This window comes from Bubalus kerabau, chromosome 13 (assembly GCF_029407905.1).
Source record: "Bubalus kerabau isolate K-KA32 ecotype Philippines breed swamp buffalo chromosome 13, PCC_UOA_SB_1v2, whole genome shotgun sequence".
NCBI lineage: Eukaryota > Metazoa > Chordata > Mammalia > Artiodactyla > Bovidae > Bubalus > Bubalus kerabau.
The window spans coordinates 890,754-914,145 of record NC_073636.1 but is presented as its reverse complement, the minus strand read 5'-3'; the positions used below and the strand labels follow the sequence as shown (position 1 = coordinate 914,145).

The 23,392-nt window shown below is 39.6% G+C and overlaps 1 long non-coding RNA gene across 1 annotated transcript; it reads left to right on the top strand.

Annotated features, from left to right (window-relative positions):
* The first annotated feature begins 684 nt into the window (after window positions 1-684).
* Window positions 685-14,796, top strand: LOC129625257 (uncharacterized). The gene is made up of 3 exons (XR_008701293.1): window positions 685-1,658; window positions 11,989-12,515; window positions 14,620-14,796. It is a non-coding gene; the product is annotated as an uncharacterized LOC129625257 (long non-coding RNA).
* The last annotated feature ends 8,596 nt before the right edge of the window (window positions 14,797-23,392 follow it).

Genomic DNA, 23,392 nt, shown 5'->3' with positions numbered 1-23,392 from the left:
GACTTGATAAGAATCAGCCTAAGGATCAACCTTACTTAAAAAAAAAAAAAAAAAAAAAAAGTATTACTGCATTAGTATTTATTAATGAAATTGAAAACATCATTTCAGATCCCTTTTATGATGCAATTCCCATAGCTTATCTTCTGACGTTAAACTATATTTATGACTGTCTAAGCTCAGTATTTATTATCATTTAGGGAGCACCTGTAAAAAAGATTGTTTCACTGGTGGCTCAAACAGTAAAGAATCTGGCTGCAATGCAGAAGGCCTGGGTTCCATCCCTGGGTCGAGAAGATCCCCTGGAGAAGGGAATGGCAATCCACTCCAGTATTCTTGCCTGGAGAAGTCCATGGACAGAGGAGCATGGTGGGCTACAGTCCATTGGATCGCAAAGAGTTGGACACGACTGAGGGACTAACACTTCCACTTTTCTTTGTATAAAATAGTTGCCTCTAATTAAAGATGCCGCAGAGATGTGTCCCAAGGATTTGGACAAACCACAGATTATATAGCTGTTTTTGGTCAGTCTCCTAACATGGGGTGGCAAAGATTCAGACAGAAGATTATATTAAAATACACCATCTTAACCAAGTGTACAGTTGAATAACATTAAGTACAGTCATACTATGCTATAAGATCAAAGTATTTCTTTAAGTCCTGTGTGTTATCATAGAACAATATGATGCCTGTGAAGTCTAGGTTGAAAAGGGAGGAAAAGGAAGAGAAAGGAAGGTAGGTAAAATGATGGAGGCAAAGGTAACAGCTTTGGCTTGGAATGAGTGAATCCAGACTCAGCCCTTAAAACGCTGCCTGGCTTTGGCTACGTCTTTTTAACCTTTCTGGGCCGTTCTTTTCCGCGTCTGAATAATGAGAGGTTAGGTTTAGATGATTTCTAAGGAATCTTTAAGTTCTGAAATAACTTATGTAGAAAAAAATAAAATCACTCATGAAGAAAAAAAAGAGAAGAAACATTTCCCAAAGAACAGAAGATGGGGAATGCCACCAATAACCTCAAGCCCCACATGCTCACTCAAGTGGGTGTTGGTAAAGTGAGTATCTGCTCTGCTGCTTCAGCCTGGAGCTCTGCAATATGAAAGCTGACTACCTCCATTTGCACCCAGTACCACTCTCAGCACCCGCCTCTTAACCAATTCCAATCCCTGGGTCTCCAGGGGCCACGCTGGTTCTCGAAACAGGTTTTGGTGGTCTCGCAATAATAGCGTTCCATGCTTGAATGATGCGAGTCGTTGCACTGTCTCAGCAGGGAAGGGAGGGAGAGCTTTGCAAAGGGGACTGACGGCATTTAAGAAAAGCTTCCAGAGCTTGGAAAGACTCCGTCGGAGCAGGACAGGGCCAGGCATCAGCCTCAGCGAGAGGTAAAGAACAAAGAAACCTGCAGACGGGGGTATCCCCAAGTTGGGCTCAAAATAGGAGTGCTCGGCCGAGCGTGCGCAGCGCGTCTGCGCCGTAAGTGCGTGCGCATGCTCCCCGCCGCCGCCGCCACCGCCACTGCCGGGCCGCGCCCCAGCGAACGGAAAAGCTCGCTGTGCCTCAGAGGCGCACGCCGGCGGTCCTCGCTGGCTCCGTTTACGTGAGGGACCTGCGGTCGCCCCCGGTCGGCGCCGCAGCCCCCCGGGAGCCCGGCCCCGAGGTGTGAGGTGAGCCCCGGGTCGTGCAGGCCCCTTCCCGTACAGCTTAGCGGGTAAAGGACTCGGGAGTGGGGACTGAGGAGGTGCCGCTGCGGCTCCCCAATCCTCGGTCTAACCCTGTGCCGAAGAGCCATCAGCAGCCGCGGCACCTCATCCTCAGGGATCGTTATTCTCGTCGCCGCCAAAACAAAAGCCTTGGGCGCCGCGCTGTGGAGGGGTGTCTCCGGGCTTTCTTGGGGTGGGCGGCCGGCCGGCGGGGGAGCCCGAGTGTGGGGCTGGGCGCTGAGGCGGACCGATGCGCGCGGACTGGATTAACCCTCTCGGTCTCGAGCCCGCGCCGAGCAACCTGTTCGAGTGTGGCCCGCGCTCCCTGCGCGCCGCCCTCGGCCCAGCCCTGGGGCTCGGTCGGCGCCGCGGGGGCGTGTGGCGCTCCCGGGCCGCTAGGGGCTGTGGGTGGAGCACGCGGCTGCTGGCGGGGAGTACAATGCACCGAGGCTGGGCGCGGGGGCGCGAGGGGCGTCGGGGCTTCCCGGGCCCGGACGGCGTCGCAGCTTCTGGACTGCTTCCTGTTTCTAGTCCTGAAACTTGCCCCATCTCCTCCCTCCCGTCAGTTTTGCAAAGTCTGCATATTCCTTTTCGAGGCTTCCCCCTCTGCCCCCTTGGATGCTCCGTGTGTTTGCCCTGGGGTGCCGCAGGGAGGTTCATCCATAGCCTCTGAAATAAGGTGCTGTTAAACATTTCAAGATATTTTAACGTCTTCCTAGAGGCCTTTTTCAGAATTAGGTGCCTTCCTCAGTAAGAGAAAAAGGGGTGTTTTTTCTTTCTTTCTTAAAAGAACAAAAGCATATGCCACTAATTAAGGCAGAGGAGTCAACTCGAAGTTGCAAAATATCTAGGAAGGACAAAAGGTCTGATTTTTGGCCCAGAATAAATGAAATTTTGAATTTTGGTTCCCTTCCGAATGTAGGCAGACAGAGCAGCAGAGCAGACCAACAGCTATAGAAATAAATAACTGCTCTATAAGGTTGGTCAAACAAGATCTTATTTTATAGAAGTAGTTTGGAGAGACTTGTAATATTTATGTACGGGAATTGGGTTACTTGGTAGAGCCAATACCACAGGAGCAAGGAAACAAAGACTTGACAAGGAGGGGTGTTACCTCCCTCTTGAGCCTTCTTTTAGTCTTTAGTGGTGTGCTGACAGTCAAAGGGATAGATAAATCCGTAGTTGTGTTATTAAGAACCATTTACTCCTCAATATAATGCTTTCCATCAATCCTTTTTTTTTTCCATCCGTACTTTTAAGCAAATCAATACCATCTTTTTCCTCCATAAGAAGAAGGAAAAAAAAAGTGTTTGTTTGAAGTACCAAACCACAACATAGAGGTAATAAAATAGGAAAGTGATGTAAAAGCTTAAGTGGGCAGGCTTGCAAGGATAGAACTGAAAATAAAAGATAACTGAGATGCAATTCTTCTTACAGTGTTGCCTTTTATTTAGTGAAATAACAGGTTCTTCCTCTACCCCCCTCCCCCCAAATGCTTTGAAACTGTCAGGAAAATAAGGTAATTAGTTGTCAGGAAGCATTTAACAGGAGGCTTCCTGTGTGCTGTTTTGGATCTGTCAGGAATTCTCTGTTCCTTATTAATTCCTCAGGAATTCAGAGGAGAGGCAAGCCTCTCCCCGGGGGCTGAGGAATCCAGGCATTTCCTTCATTAGTTTTTCTATATGATGATAAGTACCCTCTTCCTACGCTCTTCCTTCTTGTTAACCATACGGTAAAAGTGATTGTTTACAACTCTCTAATATGGATCGCCTATGTTTTGTAAGTCTGGAATTTTAATCTTTATCTTTACTGAGGATAACTACCTTGTAAGATAATATATATGCCCACACCATGTTAATTAAAACACCTTTGCTCCATCAGAGCTCTGGTCCCCGTGTCTTTCTTTCTCTCTCTCTCTTAGGCTATTTCTTTGGAGCGCAGAGGCCCTCTGAGTTCACTTTCCTGCCCGGGCTTCTAAGACCCTCTCGAGACGGTGCTTTGCGCCTTCACCCCATCGAGAGGGCGCCTGAGGCCTCCGTGAACAGAGCGAGCCCCGTGCCAGGGGCTTTATTGGCTTTCTGGGTAAACCAAGGAATATCAGCCTCTTTCTCTCCTTTACTGTCTTATCGTCCACTCTGGACCACCAGGTTCTGGTCCATTAAAGGACCTCAACAATTAGTAAAGCCTATTGTCTTACCTTCTCTTTGGCCCTCCTCTGTTTTTGTTTTTTTTTTCTCATCCACTAATATTCCCTGCCTCTACATCTCTCCTAAATCTACCAGTGCCCTATTAATAGAGGAAGAAAAGACTATAGGTTCTTTCATCCCTTTTTTCATCTTAGGTACTGTATTCCTCTGAGCTTTATTTTGTGCTTTGAACATTTAGGTGGATTTTTCTAGAGAGATCCCCAGCCATGACTGAGATATTGAACTAGGGAGGCTTGAAGGGAAGATAAATAGTAAAGTGCCCGTTCTTTTTTTGTATAGCACAGTGTTGTGAGCGCGTCATCACTGGTCAAAGAGAGGGGGTTTTAAACTCACTGTAAGTCCTTTGTTGCCCACTTGACAGGCAAAAAATCTCTCTCCCCAACTTAAATTTCATATGTGTTAGTAAAACTATGAGATTTCATACTGAAAATTTATTCTGAGCATGTTAGTTTGCTGATGTTAGACTGCTGTTGACTTTATTTTCTTCAGGAGACATGTGATAGGAAACAGTTCTTACTGCATCTTTACCTTCTTTCACAGGGAAGAGCAATGTTGGCCTCAAGTGTTTTTTTAACCCCTAAATCTCTAGAATTAGAGACATTTAAAGCTGCAGCTGCCCACAAAAAAAGCACTAGTGCAAATGAAAAGCAAGACTTTGAAATATGTATAAGAGGAATTGTTCAGTATAGATTTGGGAGAAGGGTCACAAGTGTCTTGAGGAAAGAAGTGAAGGTTTTTAATAGTGGCATTTCCAGAAGGTTAGGGATGAATGTTTGAAGAGTAACAACTCCTCTTTGACTAGAAATTAGTTTTAACTGACTGTTGCATCAGAAATAATGAATCTATCTTTGAGTTACAATCTGTTATGCTGAGAACTAGCAACAGTTTTGGGGGATCCAAGGAATGCGCTGTGAATGAAGTTTAAGAAAACACAATTAGGCTGTTGCTGCTGCTAAGTAACTTCAGTCGTGTCCGACTCTTAGCGACCCCATGGACTGCAGCCTACCAGGCTCCTCCGCCCATGGGATTTTCCAGGCAAGAGTATTGGAGTGGGTTGCCATTGCCTTCTCTGATGAATTAAATATGGAGCCATATACACTTTAGCAGCCAGAAAACAGTATCCTGGGAATGAATTTATTTTTTAAATAAGATATGGAAAACAAAAGGCCAAAACCCACATGAATTTTAGGAAAAGGAATCTAGCACTTTGAGCAGTGATATGCTCTCAATGTGTACTTTGCTGTCTAACAAGATGATAATTTCCTTGAGAGAAGAAGCTTCAGAGGTAGTGATTGCTAATCCTTATAATGTAGTCTTGGAAAACTCTGAAAGAAGACAAAAGAATATCCTCCTGTTCCCATTGTAGCCAGTGTGTTTGAGGCAACCTTTAATTTCTGAATTGGAAACTCAAAATGTTACGTACATGTATAGTGTGTCCAGATAAGTAAATCTAAGCTGAGAAAGATGAAAGGAATCACTTTCTTTATGGAAAGTGTGAATTGGAATAGAATTGCTAACATCTTTTGTTGCAGGGCCTTGCTGACAAGCTCCCAGGGCCCACTTTTGTTATTGTCTCTTCTGGGATTTTGCATGCTTTCTTTCCTCTTCACAGTTGCCATCTCCTGCCTTTCCCACCTGAGTTCTTTGGGTCTGGCTTTGTAGCCAGCCTCTGAAGACAGTCTTCCAAGATTGCATCCCCTTTATTGCTGTTCTTCAGGACAAATACTCAACTTATTTTAGGGGCTTTTACTTTTTATCATCAAAAGAGAACTGGTAAATTGGGGGATATCAGATTCCTGATGTTACACATTGATAAAAATTAAACAGAACTGGACATGGAACAACAGACTGGTTCCAAATAGGAAAAGGAGTACATCAAGGCTGTATATTGTCATCCTGCTTATTTAACTTATATGCAGAGTACATCATGAGAAACACTGGGCTGGAAGAAGCACAAGCTGAAATCAAGAATGCTGGGATAATTATCAATAACCTCAGATATGCAGACTACACCACCCTTATGGCAGAAAGTGAAGAGGAACTAAAAAGCTTCTTGATGAAAGTGAAGGAGGAGAGTGAAAAAGTTGGCTTAAAGCTCAACATGCAGAAAACTAAGATCATGGCATCTGGTCCCATCACTTCATGGCAAAATACATGGAGAAACAGTGCAAACAGTGTCAGACTTTATTTTTTTGGGCTCCAAAATCACTGCAGATGGTGACTGCAGCCATGAAATTAAAAGACGCTTACTCCTTGGAAGAAAAGTTATGACCAACCTAGATAGCATATTGAAAAGCAGAGACATTACTTTGCCAACAAAGGTCCATCTATTCAAGGTTATGGTGTTTCCAGTGGTCATGTATGGATGTGAGAGTTGGACTGTGAAGAAAGCTGAGCACCGAAGAATTGATGCTTTTGAACTGTGGTGTTGGAGAAGACTCTTGAGAGTCCCTTGGACTGCAAGGAGATCCAACCAGTCCATCCTAAAGGAGATCAGTCCTGGGTGTTCATTGGAAGGACTGATGCTGAAGCTGTAACTCCAATACTTCGGCTATCTCATGTGAATTATTGACTCATTGGAAAAGACCCTGATTCTGGGAGGGATTGGGGGCAGGAGGAGAAGGGGACGACAGAGAATGAGATGGCTGGATGGCATCACCAACTCAATGGATATGAGTTTGGGAAAACTCTGGGAGTTGGTGATGGACAGGGAGGCCTGGCGTGCTGCGATTTATGGGGTCACAAAGAGTCAGACACGACTGAGCAACTGAACTGAACTTTTTATCATCAAAAGAGAACTGGTAAATTGGGGAATATCAGATTCCTGATGTTACACACTGATAAAAATTAAAGTGTAGGGTTAAAATGTATCCAGTCCTTTTTGTTTTCTGATGAAATAGTCATCAGGTCACTTAATTGGAAATTAGTTTTCCACATATCTTATATTGATCTGTAAAGAAGTGAATGTCTTTTCTCAGGGTTAGGGCATGAAAAACTGTTGCCAGACCCCTCATTTTTTACTGATCCTTGGCACCTGAGACTGTTCCCTCCAGTTACTCCAGCAATTCCCTGAGATTCTGCAGATACCTATAGTAAAAGATATAATATCAAAAAGAATGAAAAAATCTTTTAACCTTCATGTGATCAGTTGCTGTATTTTGTCAGTATTTCCTGGTTTCCTCAATCTTCTGTGTCCTGCTGTCTGAAATTTGCAGCTTCTTCAAGGATGGTTCTTGTAGGAAAAAGGACTGTTGCTATCCATACTCACGTGATCCTGATTAGAAGCATTCATTTCATTATGTTATTGAAAAGCAATTTAGAATATATATCAAAAGTTATTTTTTTAACTGTGCATAATATTTGGTTCAGCTGAGAGGTGATCTGATTTTTTTCAGTATTGAAAATCAATTTTTGACCCATTCTAAGTTTATTATTATTATTATTATTATTTGCTTTTTTGCTACCTGTAGTAGGGTATTTTTGTGTCCCTTGGCTTGTTATTTAATCAATAGCCAGGAAATCATTGATTCAAGTAGTAGTATTGTCAGCACACGTTTATAGATTTAGCAGACTTAATTTTCCTACACACAAATAACATGCAACAGATTTTAAAATAATATTTCAGCATTTATAATACTTTACTACTCTTTTGTTTTGTTTTTGTTTTTTGACCATGCTGTGAGCTTGTGGGACCTTAATTCCCTGACCAGCAATCAAACTCGAGCTCCCTGATGTAGAAGTATGGAGTCCTAATCACTGGATTGCCAGGGAAGTCCCTATAATTTTGTATTTTTAAACAATTCAGGTAGTTTTATTCTGTTCCATGTATGTATATTTTTGACAAAAGTGGGAGACTATATGCTGTTTTGTAAACCATTTAAAATTTTATTTTTCATTTATTGTATTGTTACTGTCTTTTGAAGTCAGTATATACAGATCCTGCTTATCATTTTTAGTGAGTGTGTTATGTGTTGGTTGTACCTTAGTTTAACCAATTCCTTATTGGCAGACTTTCAGATTGTCTTTGTTTTTTTTTACTAACATTTCAGTTATACATCATGTGTACTTGTGTTTACTTTCTTAGAATAAATTGTAGAATAGGTTTGCTGAATCAAATTGTATACATTTTTAGGGCTTTTGATGTCCATAGCTATTTTTTTGAAATACCAACTAGTTTGCTTTTCCTCCAGTAGTATTTGAAAATGGAGAATTTCCTGGCGGTCTAGTGGTTAGACACTTCACTGCCCTGGCCTGGGTTCAGTCCTTGTTTAGGGAACTAAGATTCTGCAAGCCGTGTGGGACAGCCAAAAAAAAAAAAAAAAAAAGTATTTCCAAGTGTTGGAATGTTGAATATATTCTTTTTTCTGCACCCTCTCCTGTACGGTGTTCTGTTACTCTTACTTTGCTCATCTGATTGGCAAAAATGTTATATATCATGTTTGTATGTTTTTATTAGTAAAGTTGAATATCTTTTCATATGTTGGCCGTTTGTATTTCTTTTGTAAATTTATGTCCTTTTCCCATTTTTTCTATTAAGGTAGTATTCTTTATCTGCTTTTTTTAAAAAAAATCATTTTATATATTACTTTTGCTAAGCACATAATTATGTGCAAATATCCTGTACTGTTTTAAGTTATTCTATTTTAGGATAGCATTTCTCAAAATATGGCTTATAGATCAAAATCACTGCAAATGGTGACTGCAGCCATGAAATTAAAAGACGCTTACTCCTTGGAAGGAAAGTTATGACCAACCTAGAGAGCATATTGAAAAGCAGAGACATTACTTTGCCAACAAAGATCTGTCTAGTCAAGGGTATGGTTTTTCCTGTGGTCATGTATGGATGTGAGAGTTGGACTGTGAAGAAGGCTGAGCACCGAAGAATTGATGCTTTTGAACTGTGGTGTTGGAGAAGACTCTTGAGAGTCCCTTGGACTGCAAGGAGATCCAACCAGTCCATTCTGAAGGAGATCGGCCCTGGGATTTCTTTGGGAGGAATGATGCTAAAGCTGAAACTCCAGTACTTTGGCCACCTCATGTGAAGAGTTGACTCATTGGAAAAGACTCTGATGCTGGGAGGGATTGGGGGCATGAGGAGAAGGGGACGACAGAGGATGAGATGGCTGGATGGCATCACTGACTCGATGGACGTGAGTTTGAGTGAAGTCCGGGAGTTGGTGATGGACAGGGAGGCCTGGTGTGCTGTGATTCATGGGGTTGCAAAGAGTTGGACACGGCTGAGTGACTGAACTGAATTGAACTAAACAGTACCGAGATAATTGTTAGAATGCATGTATGTCATTCATTTTCCAGAGGTTCGGATTCTTAGACCTATGGGGTTTCTATGAATCTGCTGCACATTAAAATTTAGGGAACCTCTGATTTGGAAGAAATATGAATTCCTTAATAGTTTTACTGTTCCCATTTGTCTTGTCTCATGGCATTCTACTGTTTTTTTCTTATTTATCTTAATAATCATAAGCTACAGTCTTAATGTTATTAAAGTTTTATGCTACCCCAGCCGAACAATAATTGTACAAAAATGTTTTGATATATGGAAATTTGAATGTTAAAGTACATAAAGGAAAGCACTTTTGTAAGTCTGTGAGAAGCATTTTTTTTGTAAATGAGGCAAAAGGAATAACTGAGAGAAAAACAAATAAAATAGAGTAGACAGAAGTATAAGGGGGTTTCTCATCTAGTTTAAAAAACTCAATATTACTTTGTTTCTTCCTCAAGTTTTGTATGGTATTCTTCTTTGAACCATAAATTTGGAACCCATACTGCATGAAAAATAGTCTAAATGAAAATTTTGAAATTCTCATTTTTATATACATATTCAGTAGGGAGCAATGTTCCCTTTAATTTTTTTTTAAGTTGCAAGAAGATGAACATGCTGCATAAGCAGCAAACTACAAAAATGGAACTTATATGGATGTTTGATACTGTAGCCAAATAAAGCTTTCAGGGCTTATTTGATACATTTAATGATATGCATAATTGTTACTGTGCTGCATGATAATTAAGCTTAAATATACATGACTGTGTTTAATATCACTTTTCCATAGCCAGATATTACATTTCTGGGCCCAGCTTGAAGGAGGAAAAAATATGGCAGGCCAAGAAGCTTTAACAAATATTTCTAAATATTTAAACAAATATTTAGAGATTTTAGTATTAGAGAGATGAGACATTTGGGGCAGAGGTTGCTTGTAACTTTGGTGTTTCTAATTCCTAAGGTTGTAGACTTTCCTTTTCCTTCTTCTACTCAAGACCATATGCTTGGGGGAGAAATTGGGAAGATTCAGCCATACTTTACTTTCTCCAAATAGTTTTTTCTGCCCAGTAATTAAAGCTCGGGATGCAGAGGTCCCTGTCATTGATAGTGCACAAAGGACAGTTTCTTTCTCTGCTTTAGCCAAGCCGGTTCAAGTTCTCAAGGTCTAAGCTGTCACAGGCCCTAGTACCTATTTGAGTTGTCCTGTTAACCTGGGTGTCTGAGAATTTCTGACCTGACTTTCTCATGTTTTCCCAGCCGAGGTTGTGTACTTCAAACGGAAATATTTGACATCTGTGAAACAAAAATAAAGTAAAAGCAGACTTAACATCATTACAAAACCAAATGGAAGTATGATAGTTTTAGAATATGCTTTTTTTCCTAGCAATCCTGCCTTCCACTCTGCCTACCCTTCCAGCCCCAAAAGACATGCATATTTTTGTCCCTAGAAAAAAAGTGAATGTGAAAGTTGCATCCAACTCTCTGCGACCCCATGGACTGTAGCCTGCCAGGCTCTTCTGTCCATGGAATTCTCCAGGCAAGAATACTGGAGTGGGTTGCCATTTCCTCCCCCAGGGAATCTTCCCAACCCAGGGATCAAACCTATGTCTCTAGCATTGCAGGTGGATTCTTTACCATCTGAGCCACCAGGGAAGCCCCCAGGAAAGGCAGTGTCAAATCAGACTCTGAAACTTGGTAGAAACTCTTAACTGGAAATCATTCATATCCCATGCTGTAACTTTCTCGGGTTGACTCTTCTCTGCAGCCTGACTGTGTGTAATGAAGCATTTGTTGGTCAAACGTTTTCTCTATCTAGGTGCTAAATTTTTGTACTATATAAAAGGATGAAGCATTGTTGGGAAAATATCCTGATACTACTTTTAGAATCTTCTGTTTGCCAGTTCAGTGTTGGTTGATAGAAGTAAGTCTTTGTATCTGCTGTCATTCAGTAATAAAACTACCTAAAGTTTGATGTTGCTTTACCTTTTATAGAGTACATTATTTTATAATTCACTCATATACCATCTTTGATAGGGAGGTGGAATTTTTAGAAAGGAAAATTCTGAGCTCAGAGAAGTTAAGTGATTCATATAGTTGGGAAGAGGCTTGAATCCTTATCTTTTGATTTCTTTATATTTTACACCTTTCACAGATACCATCTGCTGAATCATGTTATGATTAAAACATATACAATAGAATTTAAATAATTTGTTATTAAGTGTGGCAGATATTTAAATAAAATTTAGGACAACAGCATGCAAGTTTTTCAAAATGGATCAATTATGTCTTGTGACAAATGAAAAACTACCATTATATATGGGATATTAAACTATGTTATATAAACAACTGAGGGAGGAAATAGTACCTTTAAATGCTATTTATGGATTCTCTGGTGTATCTATAGCAAGAATGATAAGGTAGAAAAACTATAGTATTTTTTTAATGAAATACCCATGTATTTTATCTGTAAGGTAGTATTATATCTCTCTTCAAAGTTTGTGATTGTTGTTGTTGGTACCCACAGGCCCGGCATTTGGAATTTTAGTTCTCCACCAGGGAGTGCACTGGAGCTCCAGCAGTGGATGTGTGCAGTTTTAATCACTGGACCACCAGAAAGTCCCAAAGGCAGTATTTTAAAATTTCTCTTTCTAGTAGCTGATTGTTAGTGTGTAGAAACGCAACTGATTTTTGTATACTGATTTTGTATCCTGCAACTTTATTGAGCTAATCAAAGTTTTAATATCAAGCCTGTAATATTTTAAGAGGAAATTGCTAATTTCTCCCATTGTTTAAAAAAATTATTTTTCAGATATTTCAGTCAAAGGAAGAAATAGCTCTTCTCCTAAGATGGAATCTGTTGTTTGGGAATGTGGTTGATCAACTTGACACGTTGGCCAAATGGTGCATGATGTAATAAAGTGAAAAGAAGAGGCAAGATGATGTCATTGCCCATATTGTGAAACCAAAAACAAATGCCTTTTGTGAGACCAAGCTAACAAACCTCTGACGGTGCAAAGAGTAATTCTGTTTGAAGAACTTAACAGTAAGATAGAAGAAGTACTTTCAAGCTGAGACCTGCAGGTGTACAAAGATCTAAAATACGTATTGCGTAGGCCTGATCATCTGAATCCCATTCAGTCGAGAAAGCATGGCTATGAGTTGGATCGTCTTCTCTCTGTGGCCCTTGACTATGTTTGTGGGCCATATAGTTGGGCACAGTTTGTTTTCTTTGAGACTATTACCTTGAGGATGTGCCAGGATTTGCCTTATAACACTGCCTTCATGCCCAATCTTCTGAATCATTATGACCAACAGACGGCAGTTTTAGCAGTGGAGGTAAGACTTCATCTATTATTTGGCATGTTGTAGAAAATTATTCTTGTATTGCCCTTTTAATCAGTCTAATGAATGTGTTTGATAAACAGCAGGAAAAACTAATATGTAATTTTTAACTGCATTTTGTACATTAAAAAGTTACATATTTAGATTCAGACTCTGATAGATTGAAGATTTCATGTTTGGGGAATGTTACTCATCTTAATTTTCAGATATTATTCTTTTATGAAGAACTTTGAAACATTGGAACTGGGGAAGTAATAGCCTTTCAGAAGTTTAAATTGTCCAAGTTATGGTTACATCTTTTCTGTTACTTGATAATAAGACTTTAAAGAGCAGACTATAATAATAATATGCATAATTCACTTAGTAAATATTGAAGGTAACATGATTTTGAAAATGGGTTCTTTGGTTCAGCCTTTAGGCTGGTGGGTTTACAGTATTTACATTGTCTTAAATACTTAAGATGGTATCCTGGTCTTATTATCTTTACATCAATTTAAGAACAGTAACTACCAAGCAGTGATAAAGGTTTTGTTGTGTGAATTATCTGTTCTTAACCTCTCAGGACTTCATGAAAATCTGTTGCCTTACTTGAATTTTTGTAATGATAATTGTTTAGGCACTTTTTAATTATTTAACTTTAGAAGTTATGACAAATTAATGGATATAGTTAATAATAGGTTTAAATAATTTTGTATGTGTTTCAGTAATGGTTTTAGAATTGTGGAAAAAGATATGTTTACCAGATCGGAATTAGGGGGCAATAAACTGTGATAATAAGAGGTAAAAGCTTTGGAACTGTATAAACTGCAGCAGCAGCTACCGCTTTCTGTCTGTATTACTTTGGGCAAGTTACTTGAGCTTTCTTACCATTGTCACTTTGCTTGTAAAATAGAGTTAACACTTTGGAAGATACAAAATGAAGCATTTATAAAGTACTTGGCACAGTACTTTTGGAGCAAGTTCTCTTAAAGTGATAGCTTTTACCATTTTCTCATATTCTAATATTAATGTAGCTACATAGTACATAGAATTTAAAGTTTTTTTTTTTTTTTAATTTTAGTCTTTAATCCTTTGTTACAGTGCTTTCAGCAAATTGAATACTACTTGTTTTGGAATCTTCATTTTATAGTAAAATTCAAAGGTTTAGTACTTCCAAGTAAACTAACATAAATCTGGGAAATTTTGTAGAAAGATGATTATTCATAGATTTTGAAACATAGAGGGCAACTTGTATAGTCCAGATACTTGAAAATATTGTAGAGGCTGAATAAAATATTTCTGTTCTTCCACTGACTACACAAAGTCTAACTGGTAAGGAGAGATTTGGTATAGACTGTTAGATTGGGTATATGAAAATGGGTATTGATTTAATATAGGAATTTGGTTCCTGGCATGGTAGTCCCTGTTGGGTATTAAAACTACCCAGTTCTCTCACCAAAAAAATGAAGGAGGAATATCTTTGGTTCTGGTATCATTTTAAGTCAGTATAACTCCTTTGGAAAGTAAATAGAGTTGTAAGAAATAAGTCATAAAGATTTATATACTGATTTGGGTTTAACTTTTGCCTCTTTCATGTAGTAGCTTTCAGATTTTGAAATTAAGTCACCTAACATCTTTGTGATCTGGAGAAGGAAATGGCAACTCACTCCAGTACTCTTGCCTGGAAAACCCCATGGACAGAGGAGCCCACTAGGCTACAGTCCATGGGGTCGCAAAGAGTCGGACACTACTGAGTCATTTCAGTTCACTTCGGCATCTTTGTGAAAATCATTTGTGAAAAGTCACTAATAAAAATACTTTGAATGGCTTTTAGGATTAAATGACAGATTTAAGTAGCTAGCACAATGCATGATGCAGATTAGGTGATCCACAAGTGTTAACTGTATTCCAAATTTCATTTCTAAGTGACCCTAGAGAGAAAGTACTAGAAAGATGATGTATTTGTTTCATATGAATTTGCATCTCTCATTGTGGGCTCCTGGGGTTTTCATAATGGTGGCATGGTGAGCTGTCTCTGTCCTCTCTTCAAACATGCCCATATAGGCTAGGCATTTTGTTGGCAGTGAGACTGCATCTTTTTGAATTTCACTCATTCTAGGGAGAGCACCTAGACGAGTAAGAGAAAGCTCTGGTGATATGAAGTCATGTCGGGGACAGTTGGCTTGGTCATCATATCAGGACACTGATGCCACTGACAGAGTCTCCTGACAGTCTGAGAGTGTAAAGTTTCTGTAATAGCAAAGGATATGGAAATTCATCAATCAACACAGCACACTTGCAAATAGAAGTAAGGATTCTTAGATCCTTACAAGGACTTGTCTGCTGATGACACCCTCCTGTCTCTGATTCAGGAACTTTGGATCAGCTTGCCAGCTTTTAGTGGGAGCAAATAATTGGAGCAGGTAACCCCAGCACATTCTTGAGTGTTCTTTGTGGGACTGGATGAGTTGAAAGACATCTCATAGGTAAAGCATCTTTCAGCAGACCCAGGTTCAAGTCTGCCTCGGGTTCATTCCTGTACTGATGTTTGGTGAAGTCAAAATGAGTGCTTCGAATGAAATAATATGTGGTATTGAGCTAAGGATGCCAGGAGAGAAATTGCAGAATTTGGGTTATTACAGATTTGCTTATTATTTTTCACAATCAACAAGTTGGGTGTTGTTTCATTGTGTATAGAGAATTCCTCCTCAATACTTCGATTGAAATTGGAACATGTTCAAATAAATGGGGTGAATGTCCATTTATTAAATTGGAGAAAAGATCCTTGTTAGTATGTTTATTTCTTTTACTTTACAAAACGTGGTTTTATAAAAAAACACACACATTAAATTTTTATTAAGTTCTTAACTTGATGTCTGTCTTTTCCCTGAATATTGTGGCCTTTGATAGAAACAAGATTGCTCATTCCTGAGTTTCCCACACCATTTTGAACTGTCTAAATTGCCACGTACATGATACAGTACAATTGTCTCCAATGTACAATTGGCATTGCACAGGAGACAGGAATCAAGACCATCCCTAAGAAAAGGAAATGCAAAAAAGCAAAATGGCTGTCTGAGGAATCCTTACAAATAGCTGTGAAAAGACCGGAAGTGAAAAGCAAAGGAGAAAAGGAAAGATATACCCATTTGAACGCAGAGTTCCAAACAATAGCAAGGAGAGATACGAAAGCCTTCCTCAGCAATCAGTGCAAAGAAATAGAGGAAAACAATAGAATGGGAAAGACTAGAGATCTCTTCAAGAAAATTAGAGATACCAAGGGAACATTTCATGCAAAGATGGGCTCAATAAAGGACAGAAATGGTAGGGACCTAACAGAAGCAGAGGATATGAAGAAGAGGTGGCAAGAATACACAGAAGAACTGTACAAAAAAGATCTTCATGACCCAGATAAGCATGATGGTGTGATCATTCACCTAGAGCCAGGCGTCCTGAAGTCAAGTGGGCCTTAGGAAGAATCACTAGGAACAAAGCTAGCAGAGGTGATGGAATTCCAGTTGAGCTATTTCCAATCCTGAAAGATGATGCTGTGAAAGTGTGGCACTCAATATGCCAGCAAATATGGAAAACTCAGCAGTGGCCACAGGACCGGAAAAGGTCAGTTTTCATTCCAATCCCAAAGAAAGGCAATGCCAAAGAATGCTCAAACTACTGCACAGTTGCACTCATCTCACACTTCAGTTCAGTTCAGTTCAGTCGTGTCCGACTCTTTGTGACCCCATGAATCACAGCATGCCAGGCCTCCCTGTCCATCACCAGCTCCCAGAGTTCACTCAAACTCATGTCCATTGAGTCGGTGATGCCATCCAGCCATCTCATCCTCTGTCGTCCCCTTCTCCTCCTGCCCCAATCCCTCCCAGCATCAGAGTCTTTTCCAATGAGTCAACTCTTCACATTAGGTGGCCAAAATATTGGAGTTTCAGCTTCGGCATCAGTCCCTCCATTGAACACTCAGGACTGATCTTTAGTATGGACTGGTTGGATCTACTTGCAGTGCAAGGGACTCTCAAGAGTCTTCTCCAACACCACAGTTCAAAAGCATCAATTCTTCGGTGTTCAGCTTTCTTCACAGTCCAATTCTCACATCCATACATGACCATAGGAAAAACCATAGCCTTGACTAGATGGACCTTTGTTGGCAAAGTAATATCTCTGCTTTTCAATACACTCTATAGGTTAGTCATAACTTTCATGTATTTGAATTTTTAAGAAACTACTCAACTATTTTCTATAGAGGTTCTACCATTTTACATTCTACCAGCAGTGTATGAGAGATGTACGTTCTCAGCATTCTTACCACCATTTGGTATTTTCACTAGTTTTTATTCAGCTTTTCTCAAATTATGTGATATCTTACATGATTTCAATTTGCATTTCCCTTATGACATAATATTGAACATCTTTTCATATGCCATTCATATATCTTCTTTGATAAAATGCCTGTTCATATCTATTGTTCATTTTCAGTTGAAATGTTTTTTACTTTTGAGCTTTGAGAGTTCTTTATATATTCTAGATACAAGTCCTTTTTTGGAAATATAGTTTGTAAATAGTTTATTCTAGTCTATAGCTTGCTTTTTCATCCTTTTAACAAAGTCTAGGTAACAAAGTCCAGTTTACCAAGTATTTTTTCCTTTTAGGGACTGTGTTTTTGATGTCATTTATAAGAACTCTTCAGTGGGTCTGCAAATTCTCTGAAGTTTTAAAGCTTTATGTCTCACATTTAAATCTATGATCAATTTTGAGTTAATTTGTATAAAGTAAGTTTCATTTTTTTGCCTGTGAATATGCACTACCTTAAGCGCTATTTGTTGGAAAGGCTATCTATCCTTCCACCATTGACCTGCCTTAGCTTCTTCCTCAAAAATCAGTTACCTGTCCTTGTATAGTTTTATATTTGGGTTCTCTATTCTGTCTTGTTGATCTTTGTGCCTATTTCACCACCAATACCACAGTGTCTTGATTTTTGGAGCACCAAAGAATTGATGCTTTTGAACTGTGCTGTTGGAGAAGACTCTCGAGAGTCCCTTGGACTTCAGGAGATCCAACCAGTCCATTATGAAGGAGATCAGTCCTAGGTGTTCTTTGGAAGGACTGATGCTAAAGCTGAAACTCCAATACTTTGGCCACTTCATGCAAAGAGTTGACTCATTGGAAAAGACTCTGATGCTGGGAGGGATTGGGGGTAGGAGGAGAAGGGGACGACAGAGGATGAGATGGCTGGATGGCATCACTGACTCAATGGAGGTGAGTTTGAGTGAACTCCAGGAGTTGGTGATGGACAGGGAGGCCTGGCATGCTGCAGTTCATGGGGTTGCAAAGAGTCCGACATGACTGAGCGACTGAAGTGAACTGAACTGAACTGATACTGTAAATCTTAAAATTGGATAGTAAGATTTTTCCCACTTTTTTTTTTTTCAAAATTGTTTCATTTATTCTACTTTTTTCATATAAAATCTAGAATAAGCTTGTCTTTAACTACTAAAAGTGTTATTGGATTTTGACAGAAATGTTGTTATATCTTGAGGTCAGATGTTGAATCTCCAATCCATAAACAGTGTTGTTATGGATTGACTTGAGTCCCCCTGAAAAGTGAAAGTGTTAGCCGCTTGGTCGTGTCTGGCTCTCTGTGACCCCATGGACTGTAGCCCGTCAGGCTCCTCTGTCCATGGAATTCTCTCCAGGGAAGAATAATGGAGTGGGTAACCATTCCCTTGTCCAGGGGATCTTCACGATCCAGGGATTGCACCTGGGTCTCCCACATTGCAGGCAGATCCTTTACTGTCTGAGCCATCAGGAGAGTCCATTGAGCCCCCCTAATAAGCCCTAACCTCCAGTACCTCAGAATGTGACCTTATTTGAAAATAGGGTCATTCTAAATGTTATTAGTTAAGACAGATTTATACTGAAGTAATGAGGGACTCCTGTTCCAATATGACAGGTGTCCTTGTAAAAGGTAATTTTGGACACAGTTACACGTAGAGGTAAGATACGTGTAGAAGCATGGAGAGAATGCTGTGTGAAGGTTAGGTTTGTGCTGCCACAAGGCAAGGAGCTACTAGAAGCTAAGAAGGATGCCTGGAACATATTTCCCTGTCACCTTTAGAGGGAGTATCCTCTGCTAGCACCTTGATCTCAGACTTTTAGCTTCCAGAAATGTGACTCAATCAAATTCTGTTGGTTAAGCCACTCAGTTTGAGGGATTTTGTAAGAACAGCCCTAGCAAACTAATAAAACATATATCGGTTCATTTATTTATATCTTCTTTGATTACATCAGCATTTTATAGTTTTCGGCACACAAGACATGTATGTTTTGTTAAGTATATACCCATGTGTTTCATTGTTAAAAAATAAATGTGATTATAAATGTATTGTTTTAATTTTGTTTCTACATGTTCATTATACATAAAAACACAATTGTATACAGAAATTAAATTTTTAGGTATGTTTTTCTTGTATTCTGCAACCTTGTTGAACTTACTCATTCTAGGACTAATAAATTTTATTAGTTTTTTGTTGTTGTTACTAATTTAAAAATGTTTTTTTGAGATTCCTTGGAATGTTCTATGTAGACAGTAATGTCACGTGCAAATAGGGACAGTTTTCTTTTTCCAGTCTTTACACTTTTTATTTCCTTTTCTTGTTTTCTGCCGATGGGACTTCTAGTACTCTGCTGAATATGAGTGGTGGGACTAGGCATTCTTCCCTTGTTTCCAACATTGAAGATAGAAATCCAGTATTTCACCACAAAGTATGATGTTTACTATAGGGTTTTTGTATATATACTTTATCAAGTTGAAGAAGTTACTTTCTATAGTTCGCTGAAAACTTTTAAAATCATGAATGCTATTTTGGCATCATTTGGTATGATCATGTGATTTTTCTCTTTGTTATGTTAACCTGTTGATTTGGTGGATTGCATTTATGTTAGAATATTGAACCAGCTTTGGATTTCTGGAACAAATCCTACTAAGTTGTGGTGTTGTATAATACTTTTAATATATTTTTGGACTTGATTTCCTACTATTTTATGAAGGATTTTTGCATTTATTAAGGGGGTGGTATTAGTCTATAGTTTTCATCTTTTGTATTATCTTTGTTGAGCTTCCTTGGTGACTCAGACAGTAAAGAATCTGCCTGCAATGCAGGAGACACAGGTTCAATCCCTGGGTCAGGAAGATCCCCTGGAGAAGGGAATGGCAGCCCACTCCAGTATTCTTGCCTGGAGCTTTCCATGGACAGAAGAGACTGTCGAGCTACAGTCCGTGAGATCACAAAGAATCAGATATGACTGAGCGACTAACACACTTTTGTTTTGCTTTAATATTAAAGAGTTCTTCTGTGTATTCTTGCCACCTCTTCTTAATATCTTCTGCTTCTGTGAGGTCCATACCATTTCTGTCCTTTATTGATCCCATCTTTGCATGAAATGTTCCCTTGCTATCTCTAATTTTCCTGAAGAGGTCTCTAGTCTTTCCCATTCTATTGTTTTCCTCTATTTCTTTGCACTGATCACTGAGGAAGACTTTCTTATCTCTCCTTGCTATTGTTTGGAATAGCAAGATTGTTTGGCTCCATAAAGGACAGAAATGGTATGGACCTAACAGCAGCAGAAGATATTAAGAAGAGGTGGCAAGAATACACAGAAGAACTATACAAAAAAGAGCTTCACAACCCAGATAATCACGATGGTATGGTCACTCACATAGAGCCAGACATTCTGGAATGAAAACTCAAGTGGGCCTTAGGAAGCATCACTACGATCAAAGCTAGTGGAGGTGATGGAATCCTATTTGAGCTATTTCAAATCCTAAAAGATGATGCTGTGAAAGTGCTGCACTCAATATGTCAGCAAATTTGGAAAACTCAGCAGTGGCCACAGAACTGGAAAAGGTCAGTTTTCATTCCAATCCCAAAGAAAGGCAGTGCCAAAGAATGCTCGAACTACTGCACAGTTATACTCATCTCACAGGCTAGTAAAGTAATGCTCAAAATTCTCCAAGCCAGGCTTCAACAGTATGTGAACCACGAACTGCCAGATGTTCAAGCTGGTTTTAGAAAAGGTAGAAGAACCAGAAATCAAATTGCCAGCACCTGCTGGATCATCGAAAAAGCAAGAGAGTTCCAGAAAAAACATCTATTGACTGCTTTATTGACTATGCCAAAGCCTTTGACTGTGTGAGTCACAATAAACTCTGGAAAATTCTTAAAGAGATGGGCATACCAGATCACCTGACCTGCCTCTTGAGAAATCTGTATGCAGGTCAGGAAGCAACAGTTAGAACTGGACATGGAACAACAGACTGGTTCCAAATAGGAAAAGGAGTACGTCAAGGCTGTATATTGTCACCTTGCTTATTTAACTTATATGCAGAGTACATCATGAGAAACGCTGGGCTGGAGGAAGCACAAGCTGGAATCAAGATTGATGGGAGAAATATTAATAACCTCAGATATGCAGATGATACCATCCTTATGGCAGAAAGTGAAGAAGAACTAAAGAGCCTCTTGATGAAAGTGAAACAGTGAAAAAGTTGGCTTGAGGCTCAACATTCAGAAAATAACATCATTTTCTAATTCAGATCATTTCAACATTCAGAAAAGAAACTAAGATCATGGCATCTGGTTCCATCACTTCATGGAAAATCACTTCATGGAAAAGTGGAAACATTGACACACTTTATTTTGGGGGGCTCCAAAATCACTGCAGATGGTGACCACAGCCATGAAATTAAAAGAAGCTTACTCCTTGGGAGAAAAGTTATGACCAACCTAGACAGCATATTAAAAAGCGGAGACATTATTTGCCAACAAAGGCCCATCTAGTCAAAGCTATGGTTTTTCCAGTAGTCATGTATGGATGCAAGAGTTGAACTATAAAGAAAGCTGAGTCCTGAAGAATTGATGCTTTTGAACTGTTGTGTTGGAGAAGACTGTTGAGAATCCCTTGGACAGCAAGGAGATCCAACCAGTCCATCCTAAAGGAGATCAGTCCTGAATATTCACTGGAAGGACTGATGTTGAAGCTGAAACTCCAGTACTTTGTCCAGCTGATGTGAAGAACTGACTAATTTGAAAAGACTCTGATACTGGGAAAGATTAAAGGCAGGAGGAGAAGGGGACGACAGAGGATGAGATGGTTGGATGGCATCACCAACTCAATGGACATGAGTTTGAGTAAACTCTGGGAGGTGGTGATGGACAGGGATATCTGGCTTGCTGCAATCCATGGGGTCTCAAAAGAGTTGGACACGACTGAGCAACTAAACTGAACTGAATATTAAGTAGTCTGGACTTCATAGAATTTGTTCGGATTAGTTGTCTGCTGTTTTCTGGAAGAGATTGTGTAGAATTGGTATTCTTTTAAAATTGGTAGATTTTACCAATGAAATCATCAGGCCTGAATATCTTTTTTCAGGAGATTTTAAATTACAAATTCAATTTGTTAAATAGTTATAAGACTGTTCAAATTATCAGTTTCATCTTGGGTGAGTTTTGGTAGTCTGACTTCTGAGGAATTGGTCTACTTCATCTAAATTGTCTGGTTTATATGCATAGAGTTGTTTGTAATATTACTTATATATTTTTAACATTTTTACTGAAAAGTGAAAGTTAGTTTTGGCTGTGCTGGGTTTTCATTGCTGCGTGCAGTCTTTCCCTAGTTGCAGAGTGTGGGGGCTACTCGTTGTTTTAGGCTTTTCATTGTGGTGGCTTCTTTTGTTGCAAAGCCTGGGCTTTAGAGTGTGTGGGCTTCAGTAGTTGTGGCACACGGGCATGTCACTCTGAAGCATGAGGGAATTTCCTGGACCAGGGATCGAACCTATGTCCCCTGCATTGACAGGCTGATTCTTAACCACTGGGCCACTAGGGAAGTCCTTCCTTATTATATTTTTAATGTTAGTACAGTCTCTAGTGATACCATCTTTTTCATTCTTGATATTGGTTAAGTTGTGTTTCTCTGTCGTTTTAAATCATTCATACTAGAACCTTATCAATTGTACTGAAGTTTTCAAAGAACCAGCTCTTGGGTTGAGTGATTTTTAAAAAAAATTGATTTTCTGATTTCAGTGTCATTGACTTCTCTTCTTTATTATTTCCTTTCCTCATTCATATGCACATTTTTGCTTCAGTTCAGGTCAGTCGCTCAGCTGTGTCTGACTCTTTGCAACCCCATGGACTGTAGCATGCCAGGCCTCCCTGTCCATCACCAACTCCCAGAGCTTGCTCAAACTCCTGTCCATTGAGTCGGTGATGCCATCCAACCATCTCATCCTCTGTCGTCCCCTTCTCTTCCCGCCTTCAATCTTTCCCAGCATCAAGGTCTTTCCCAGTGAGTCAGTTCTTCCCATTGGGTGGCGAAAGTATTGGAGTTTCAGCTTCAGCATCATTGCTTCCAATGAATATTCAGGACTGATTTCCTTTATGACAGAATGGTTGGATCTCCTTTCTGTCCAAGGGACTCTCAAGAGTCTTCTTCAACACTACAGTTCAAAAGCATCAATTCTTCGGCACTCAGCTTTCTTTATAGTTCAACTCTCACATTGATACATGACTACCGGAAAAACCACAGCTTTGATTAGACGGACTTTGTTGGCAAAGTAATGTCTCTGTTTTTTAATATGCCATCTAGGATGGTCATAACTTTTCTTCCAAGGAGCAAGTGTCTTTTAATTTCATGGCTGTGGTCACCATCTGCAGTGATTTTGGAGCCTCCCAAAATAATCTGTCACCGTTTCCATTGTTTCCCTGTCTATTTGCCTTGAAGTGATGGCACTGGATGCTGTGATCTTCGTTTTCTGAATGTTGAGTTTTAAGCCAACTTTTTCACTTTGCTCTTTCACTTTCATCCAGAGGCTCTTTGGTTCTTCT